Genomic DNA, 10,739 nt, shown 5'->3' on the forward strand with positions numbered 1-10,739 from the left:
GGGGTAACATTCTGTTTTGAGATATTTTTGCATGAAATTCGTAGGGTTTTACCACACCTAACATGTCTAAACTTGTTTCCCACTGTTTTTAAGTGTTTTTAAGCTATTTTAGAGTGTTTTAGAGTATGTTGACTTAAAAATCCGAAAATACCATAAAAATTTGAAAAATTGCTTTGAAAAACCCAAAAAGAGTTGTTTTTGTGTGTTTGGTTGTGTCGTAGGTCACCTTCCAATACAATGATGAGGATTTGGTTTTTAATTGCATGATGGTTAAAGAAAGTTACAAACATGGATGGACGTTTGATATACTCTTTGGTTTATGCTTGTTTGTAGTTATAGTTTACGAATTCACATGTAATCACAAATGATAAAAATCAGTTTTTGTAACATGCTTGAAGGAAGGAACTCAAACTAACGTTACATCCCTGTGAGACTTGAGCCTAAACGTTATTTGGAGAGTTAAAATCTGTGCATTATTGTTTTCTAAAGTCGTTGCATGATCTCATTATTCATTGCTTGGTTATTACTTAGAAGGCGTTTCATCACTTAGTTCCAAATGCTAGAACTCATGCCCATTTCATTCAAAGCATGTCATTGATTTGCATAACACATATTCAAGATGAAGTTGTGTAGTGACCACCACCAAAAGCCAAACAGCCATGTGCCCTTCACTCATTTTGTGTTTAAGTTTAACCCCATTGAGCCGTGTTAGCCATGTTAGCCATGTTCTTTGTTAACCCATATCATCCTCACCTAGCCTAGATTAGGATCATCCGTACCCTTGTTCTTGAAGCATAGTAAGCATGAATGAATTCCTTTTGATTAATGTGTTGCAGAAAATAAGTGTGGGGGAAGGATTATTGATATGAGTTTATGTGCCATAGGCATGGTTAGAAAAAAAAAAAAAAAAAAAAAAAAAAAAAAAAAAAAAAAGAAAAGAAAAAGAAGTGAAAAAGAGTTGAAAAGTATTGTTTGTTGAAGTAAGGGCCCAAAACAATGAATTAGGCCCTAAGAGTTGTTTGAATCTTCCCCATTTCTCTAAAAGTTGATTTCTGCATTCGAAGGGAATTCTAGGACTTTAATACTTTGCTTACTATTGCTTAAAGAACTTTTGTTTATCCCTACCTTTCCTTGTGAGCCAATACCCCAAGCCCCGTTACAACCCTTGACTTCTATCTTGAGTGTTGTGCATTTCAATGGTGGAGTTTGAATTTGGTATGAGCATATGGTGTCACTGGTTCTCGCATCTGAGTAGTAGCATTCCATTCATGAGATCATATCTAAACACGTTTAATTACTCTAGAAATTGCGTTCTTTGTTATACCATATGTGAGTACTAGTCTTTCATGTTTACATCAATCTTCTCACATATAATTAGTGTAGGGTGTGTAGTCAGAAAATCTGAGTGAAAATTGAATGCATAACTAGTGAGGAATTGAGGGAATTCTCTAAGGCATGTTACTACATTCAAAATGTGTTTTAATTGATTAAATGCGAACTAGTGAATAGTGACTATGAGTAAGTATGTGCTTAAGGGGAAGTAAGACTAAACGCTATGTGAGTAATGATCTTTGACATGTCATGTTTCATTGGAAATCCCTGAGGCAAACGTTGGAAGGTTTAGGTTATGTTTTGTTTGTTTTGTTTCGTTTTGTTTAGTTTAGTTGTTTTGTTTTGCTCGAGGACTAGCAAAAGTTAAGTGTGGGGGAATTTGATAGGAGCATATTCATGCGACTTAATTAGCTTGTTCTCGTGCCTTTATGTTGTGTTTACTTAGCTATTTGAGTGTTTAAGGCTACTTTTGTGTATTTTCAGATTATAAGGCCAAAGTGTGCAAGAAGATGCAAATTGGAGCCTTTTGGAGCGAAAGAGGAATGAATGAGTTGAAGACTTGAAGAAACGACGAATTCCTACTCCAACAATGAATTCTTACCAAAACGAGGAATCCTACTCAAACAAGGTTTCCTACTTGAAGTAGGAAAGTTAACCCTAAGTTTCCCGTTTTGGGACATCACAGCCGCATTCACCCTTTTTTTAAAACAGCCGCAACACCATTCCATTCCATCCGCAAATGCCATTCTTTGTCCTTTAGCCGCAGCCACAATTTCATATAATTTTTTTACTCCAAGCCGTAGCCTTGCCCCTCCATTCACCATCCATTCCAGCATCACCTTCTCTGCCGCACCTTTCCTCCACCCTTCCAACCACCATACCATCCTTCCTCCATAAATACATCCCTAAACCCGCAAATCATCCACCAACACCATTTAACCTCACTGCCGCAGCAAGAAGAAAGGAGAAAGAGGAGCTTGGACGCGCAGAAATTCAAGTGGATTCGTTGTGCGTTCTAGGTGTAATCAATCCTTTGTGCTTTATGTTTAAATTCAATTGTATTTCTCTTTTTGTGAACATGAGAGGCTAAACCCCTATTTAGCTAGGGGGTGATTCGAAACCATGTTTATGCTTGCAATATGATTTGATTACTTTTGGTTGGAAATTCATGAATGGTGAATTCAATTTGTTTAACTGCTTGATTGATAACTTAATTATGTATGTTTATTGAGAGTGCACGCTTAATTTTCATGCATGAATATGACGCTAGAATATAAGTGAGTTTCACCTAATAGTTATGAATTTATATTCACAAGTAGTGGAGGTTGCTTATAAACAATCGCGTTAAATGAATTCTTGGCACTAGTTTCATGCTCATCATAGTAACGAATGCCTCGTCAACACTTATAGTTTTCATGATGCTTAATGATCTTTGATTGTATCTTTATTGTGCTTTTCACGTAAAGGACTTTTGGAGAATGTTTTGAATTGCGTTGCGCTAACCCAACCAATTCATTAACTTAAGGAAAACTTGACGGTTAATTTAAGCGGACCTAATTAACCCGGGGTGTTGAGTTTCATAATTCATCGAAAGACCAACTGAAAATCATATTGTATGCAAGTGTAACATGTGTGGAGAAGAACCTTCTAGCTAGCATTCATCCATAATTTCATCACATTCATATTTATATTCTGCCTTTTAATTACAATCTTTGCATTTAGTTAATTTCGTCAAAACCTCAATCCCCCTTTACTTTAGTGTCTAATTTATTTAGAAAGTGTCTTAGTTTGTGTTTATAAGTGTTTTGTATTCTTTGAGTCTAGTTTAGTGTTTTTAAAGTTTGTTTTACGTTTTTGAGTCAGTTTCCAAGTGATTTAGTAATCCCTCCTAATCCCCGGTCTAGAACGATCCCTACTTGCATCTTTACTACAATTGTCAAAAGAGGGTTTTAATTTGTGTGCTTAATTAGTTCGCATCATCCACACACTCAAGAACCCCAATTCCCCAAACCCAGACAAGAAAAAATGAAAGCAATCCAATGGCGTATCTCTCAAGCCTCTTATAGAGTGGTCCCAAAAGAGAAAGCGTTCAAAAGAGGAGGTTCCGAAGTTGTACTTAAGGACCTTGAAGTTAAGGAACCAGAAGAAGTTCCTCTAATAAGAAAAATAGGTCTTCCAAGGCCTGAACGAGTGCAACTCGTGAAGTGGTGGACTCGCAACCCCTATTGGAAAAGCACCATTCTCCTCATTCTCTTCTTATACAACAAACTAATGCAACATCATCATTCACCTCCTCATTCTCCATCGCAGCAACCAATACAACAACATCATGATCCTTTTTCTTCTCCGCAACAGCAATGTAAAGCCTCTCAACCCAAGTCCAAATCTCTTCTGCTACAACAACAAACTACTCCATTACTAGCCCAAAGTGAAGTTTGGCACCCCGAATCTGCCTTTGCTCCAATTCTTTCTCTTCCCATAATCGAGAGTATACCCGGATCTATGCCATCGTTTATCAAAACTTAAGCTAAATGGGTGACACAACCGCTATTAGTTATTAGACTCTCATTGGATCTTGCTGCTCTTCCCACAAATGCGAGTGGATTCCAAAACACAGATCATGCACATGTTCTTCTTTAGGCTGTAATCGCTCCAATAGACTACAAGGAAGCCCGCTCATCCTTTGAAGACTTCCTCATGAAATGCCACTAACGCTGATACGCGGTTATTCTCTTCCTTGCTATTTGTTCACGTTTTGAATAATTGTTTATTTATATGCCCTATTGTTCATGTTTATGACGACCATGCTCATGTTTGGACGGATGCAACCCTTCTAAGTCAGACAATATGGTTTCGTAACCTTGAAGTGGCTCAGCGAAACGGGTCTGAGATCAAGACTCAACTGGAAGAACAAATACTTGCCCAATCAGAGGAGCTATAGAAGGCATGCGTGAAGTAATAGGCTATGTTGAAAGCACAAGAAGTTGAGGCAGAGAAGCTATATGAAGTCTAGATTTAAGTGTTTTGGCTTTCCTTGTTAATATTGTATATATGTACCACATATTCTATAGTTAGTTTTCAGGATATATTGTTATTGAGCCTTGTTGTTATTGGAAACCAATGTTCAAGGGGTTGGCTTATCTCTTCTAAGGTTTGTTCATGCATATGCATTTCATGTTTAAATTCCTATTACATTATTTCTAGTGTTATTGTCTCGTCAGAATTACTCCTATTATCTTACGAGCTAGGCACGCAATTTAAGATAGCCCACATAGGCTGACTGACACATTTTTTACAGGAGTAAGCTTTTCACTCTTGATCTGCTCATATTGTTTTTCCCCTTCACAAGTGTCATTTCGTTCTTGTTGGCTGAAAACAGACAAGCCCTTGTGATAAAATATTCGTAGATTTTCATCTACTATTTGGTTTATCTGGTTTTAGTTTTGCAAACAGAGAGATAAAGTGCATTCAAGCCTTAAGCTTCACCTCTTCCTCATTTCTGGAACCCTAGCTACCAAACTGTTTTTCAAGCAGAATATTCGTATTAACTTTCCTAATCATTGAGAAATAGGTTTGCACTGTTTCATAGTCTAGATTTAAGTTTCAAATCTTCATATAGACCTAGGTTGGATTCACATCAGTTTTTCTTCCTCCAATTGTTTGACTGTAAAAACCGACTCGTCATTTTTGAATCCATGTTACATATCATCTTCATCATCATATCATTCTGCATAGGTCATGTTTGGTCTCGATGCCACAAGGAGATAAGCTCAAGGGATGAGGTTGCCCTATTGTGAAAACTGAAGACTTCTCCAGCTACGTGCAAAGTAAAGTTGCACAAAGGCAAGAGCTATTTCTTAGATCTAGGATTTGAGATTGTGGTGCTACATTGTAAGAATTTTATTAGCACTAGTGGATTGGACTCCGTGGAGTCCCCAATTTTTGAACCCAGTTAAGGGTTTTTCCGGTCAAAATTTATTTTGTTCTTTCTAACTTAAACTTGTTCACATATCTAGTTTATAATCATATGTTGCACACATTGTATGGTCTATTATTTGATGTGTTTGTATTCAAGTTATACTACTTGATTATGATTAAAGAGCTATGTTGTTGTTGACTAGGCTAACTTGTTGTAAACTAAGTTCATTTCTTAAAATAAACTTAAAAAGAAGGAAATGAATCAATAGAAATTATACTAATTCAATAAAATAAAACCTTAATCATAATAAGAATGATTGAAATGTAATATTCCCCAGATTAAAGGCGCAGCTTCAAGAGTGTGTTGATAACGTGTTGTATGCCTATTTAATTGAATTATAGAGAGGAGAGACAGGGTGCAGAGACAAGGTAGAGAGAGAGAGAGAATTGGTGAATTATGAGGTGTGTATTATCTCACCCCCAATGTGCCATTATTTATAGTAGTATGGAAGTAAATTCCTTACCCATTAGGTATTACAATACAATCAATAAACTATCTAAAAGATGTTGTAGAAAGCCAACAAGTCATTTTTTGAGTACCTTCAAGTTTCTCCAAAATTCAAGTTCAAATTTATCAACCTCGATAATGCTAGTCATGATGCCCTAAAATTTTAACCAGCTCGAAGGTTTGTGAAAAAGATTTACAATGGCTAACATATTCATTAGGGTAATCCTAAGAAAGCCAACTTTTTAGATCAAATTTTGTAAGTCATATGACGTGGTTGTTAATGATTGAATTAATACTTAAGTGTTGATTAACATACTTATTTCCTATTGGTGACCATATAATTTGCTTATTTCCTATTGGTGACTATATAATTTACAAATTTAGTCTACAAACTTGGTCTACTTAACATTACTCTATTTATTATGATTGTAAGACTTGTTTATGATATTTGCATTTATTATGATCATAGCCAGTTCCTTGATTGTAAAAGTTAGTGTTGAAAGTGAATCTCACATCGGGGGAAAAGGGACTTTGTATGTTTATAAGTAGTTGGGTTACTTTCTATATTGTCATTGGTTTTATGGTAGAACCTCAACTTTCTTTATGGTATCAGAGCAAGTTGTCCCAATTGTGAAGCTTAATGGCCACATGTGCTCTACGTCATTCGATTTGTTGCCCACGTGTTACGCTTGATAATTCATCACACAAGAAGGGGCATGTTGAGAGTGAATTCCCCATCAGGAAAAGAATGTACTTACACATGCTTGTGAATAGTTGGATTACGCATTATATTACATCAGGGGCAGATCTACTAAGGGATCTAAGTGATTCTGGGACCACTCAAAAGCTCAAATAAACAGTTGGGAGGACATCTGATGATCACCCAAGAGTGGTGGAAGAGAGGAAGAGCTGCACAGTGTTCTAGGTGAGTCTTTTGCAAACTATAAGTTGAAAGAAGAAGAAAAGAACTTTTTTTTATTTTTTATTTTTTTGAAAACGAGCTAAGTCATTTAAGTAAAATAATGTATTTTGATGTATGGTTTGAAAACACCCTCCTTAGTCCTATCCCAAGCCATGTTTTTTTTTTTTTCTTTTTTTTTTTTTTTTTTTGTGAACTGGAAATTCTCAATACCAAGGCAAAGATGCCAAAAGTACAAATGAAAGCCTACTGCGAGGCAAGCAAAATAACAAGGATGAAAACTAAGCAATGTAAAGGGGTTAAAGAGAAACCGACATTGCTACCAAAGCTAAGACGTCACCCGTTACACTACCAATACATAAATTTAAGGGGGGCAAGGTAACCCATCATTGTTTAAGACATGAACAAGAGAATATAGGGGTCAATCAACCCAAGTAAAGTCACACATATCCAAACATCTTGGCGACGCCAGGTGGTCTGCCACCATATTGGCTAATCTTAGCATCCAAGATCAGCGATAATCTTCAAAGGATTCTCCCAGTTTTTTACTCTTTACCAGAGCGGGAAAAGCCTCCCAACTGCCATTTGTTAGCGTATCCCTAAGGCATGAAATTGACTCCGACGAATCAGATTCAATGATAACTGAGTTCAGACCCAAGGAAATACCCAACTCGCACCCTTGAAGAATGGTCAGTGCCTTAATCGTCACAACACATGAAGCAGAGAGACGGTACCTACGAGCTGCAATGAAGCTACCATTTTGGTCCCGTGCAACAACCCTAGTAAACCCCGCATGCGAAGAAGCCAACCAACAGGCATTAACATTAATTTTGACGAACTGGGGGCCCAGTGGAAACCATTGGGCTGTCGTGGCTGCTTGACACCAAATTCAGAGTGAGAACACGAGAAGCTTCCATAAACACACTAGCGTTGGTGGAAATGGCCGCAATCACTTGTCTAAGGTTAATCGGTTGTTGTTGGAAAAGAAAGCAACATCTAGCTTTCCAGATATGCCAACATGAAAACGTAACATAAGATAAGAATAGTCCCCGATCACATTTTGAGCCACTATTAAAGTTGATAAAAGCAAGAAACCAATTAGCCCAAGTTTTGATTTCACTATGGTTAATTTTGTAGTTTAAAGCTCCACCAAACCACATCGTCTCCACCTATAGGCACAGCAGAAAAATGTTTTCTACCGATTCCTCTTGGGAGTTGCAAAGGGGGCATAGTGGTGATGGAGCGGTTTTCCGCTTGAAGAGGACCGCCGTTGTAGCAAGCGTCTTATGAAGCATCTTCCACATGAAGCAACGTATTTTTAGGTGGGTTTCTAGCTTCCACACAGCTTTTCAAATAGGACCCGGGATGGACGAGGAAAAAGATGATCCGTAGTTTACCCTCAGGAATGCCCATGAGCGAGCCCAATGATATCCTAACTTAACGGAGTAGATCTCTCTCTTATCAAGTGGCTGCACCAATCTATCTTTAAGCATATGGTCTCCAATATAAGTGTCTAGGATTGCATCGCACTCCACTATCGAAATGAAAGGTCTCAAAAAATCAATATCCCACTCCCCATTTGTCTGGCAAATTAAAGACTCTACCCAAGTATTTTGACTTACTTGGGCAGTGCTGCGTGGGAGAGGGTGCCCAGTAGGAAGGGAGGGAAGCCATCTGTCAATCCACACCCGCACTTCCTTACCATTCATGATCTGCCAGTGCGACCCTTTAAGCAATAAATCTCTTTCGAAGAATAGACCAGACCATGCCCATGATGCACGCCATCCATGCTTAGCATCAATGAATGAACAATGTGGAAAGTAGCGGGCTTTCAGAACCGTTGCCCATAGGGAATTTGGATCTTAGATCAGTCGCCAACATTGCTTGGCCAGCAGGGCATCATTAAAATGCATAAAACATCTGAACCTAAGCCCCCCATTCCCCTTTGGCAGGCCCATCGTCTCCTTTGAAACCCAATGAATGTGTCTTTCATCCCCTTTTGTATTCCACCAAAAGTTGACAATAAGAGCATCCATTTCTTTACACTATAAGATGAGCACACACTTTGTGTGTGAACAATTTCATTTTCATTTTTGTTTTTTATTAAGGAGTGTGATTATTTTTTAAAATTTTTAAAAAGAGTATGAGACAATGATGATGAGATCTCTTAATAAGGGCATATTTTTCTTAATATTACCTAATTACCATTTTGCCCTCTTTATGTAAATATTGTATATCAAAAGTGAGGGTAAAATAAGAAAAATGGGGATATGCTTGTCATTTTGTCAAAAGATACAAAATTACTATTTTGCCCTCATCATGTCAACATTGTGTATTGAAAACTAAGGGGCAAAAGTGAAAAAAAAAAGGGAAAAAAGTTGACAAGGGTCTTCTCTTAATAGAATTTCTTTACATATGGTCCCAAGCCATGTTCTTTGATATAAGTTTTCACCATTTTTTTATTAATAAAACAAAAGGATTCAACTTCTAAAAAAGTCAAAACTTTTCCAATTCCAATTCTCTCTGCCATTCCCAATCCCCAAACCCCACCCTACCCAACCGAAGACCTCCAGCACAGCACCAGTCTCCTCTCCAGTCTCCACAGACCACGATCAGGTTCATCGCACGGTCCAAACCAGTGACACAACCTACCATTCTGCTGTCCTTTCTCCACCACCACTTAATCCCCTCATTTATAAATTTAAGTGACAGTTTTATTTTAATCTAAATTAATCACATAGAATATTAAACTCATAATATATAGTTATTGTTAATTTTTTTATGATTTTTTATATTGTTTGGATCATGTGTTGGCTAGTTCATTTATAAATTTTTTTTTAGCTTCATCAATTGATATAGTTTTTTGTTTTGATTAATTAATATGTGTAGAAATTAGAAGTATGGAACGATATTACAAGTGAAAATCATATCTCGTTGTTGACAAATTAGTCTTTGTAGCTTGTCATATTGTTTGTACAAAAATTGTGAATTAAAAGTTGTAGTCTATTGTTTAATTTTTCAATGTTATATTTAATATTTTTTAAAGCCTTTATATTGGGAGTACTCGATTTTAAAATCTTGGATCTACCACTGTATTACATGGTTACATAGTGAAATTGCAAATTTATGGATGGCATTTTTGCTCACCACCTTTAAATTATGTTAATACTCACCACCTTACTTATTATCATTAGATGAATTTAAATTTCAATATTTGTGTAGTTAATAAACATAAATCTCAAAATTTAAATTCATTCAATGATTATAATTAAGATGATGAGTATTACAATCACTTGAAATTTGTGAACAAAAATAATCATTTTCTTACAGCTAGACTAGAAAGTGAGAATGACTTCCCATGCATTTAACAGCAAGCAGAATTAAATGTACAACCAATTCGGGGTTGATAAATATTGCTGCAACTTTTTCTTCGGAAGATGGATTGTCTGCCCTTCCATTCTCATGTTCTTCTCATGTCCTCCTGTTTTGTGTGATCACGGTTAACTCACGTTAATATTTTATATTAATTTTTTTTATAAAAATAATAAGACAAAAAGCAAATATTAACGTGTCTTAACTGTGATCGCACAAAACAGAAAGACATGAGAAAGGTACGAGGAGGGGATGGCAGACAATCCATCTCCTTTTCTTCGTTGTGGCTGACAAATTATTTATTGGGGGAGGTTGAACGTCCTTCTCTAGGCCTCTATGCCATCCATGAATCATACATACTGGATATTATTCTTATTTTAATTCTTGGAATAATGCAACTTGCAAGTATACATACATACATACATACATACATACATACATACATACATATATATATATATATATATATATATATATGTCCCTCATTGAGTTCTTAGCTAGGGCTACCAACTTGCAACTTGCTGTTTCACATGAATTTTTTCTACAGTGAAAGTGACAGTTCCATGCATGCATAAATATGCCATACCCAGTATTTCCTCCACCCACTTATCACAATAACATCTGGTCACTCCAGTAGGCGTATGAATTGTTTGACGGATGACAAAAGAGTGTGTTGAGGGTATGAATTTC

The sequence above is a fragment of the Pyrus communis genome, chromosome 3 (genome assembly GCF_041283825.1).
Source record: "Pyrus communis isolate YQ-2024b chromosome 3, ASM4128382v1, whole genome shotgun sequence".
Taxonomy (NCBI): domain Eukaryota; kingdom Viridiplantae; phylum Streptophyta; class Magnoliopsida; order Rosales; family Rosaceae; genus Pyrus; species Pyrus communis.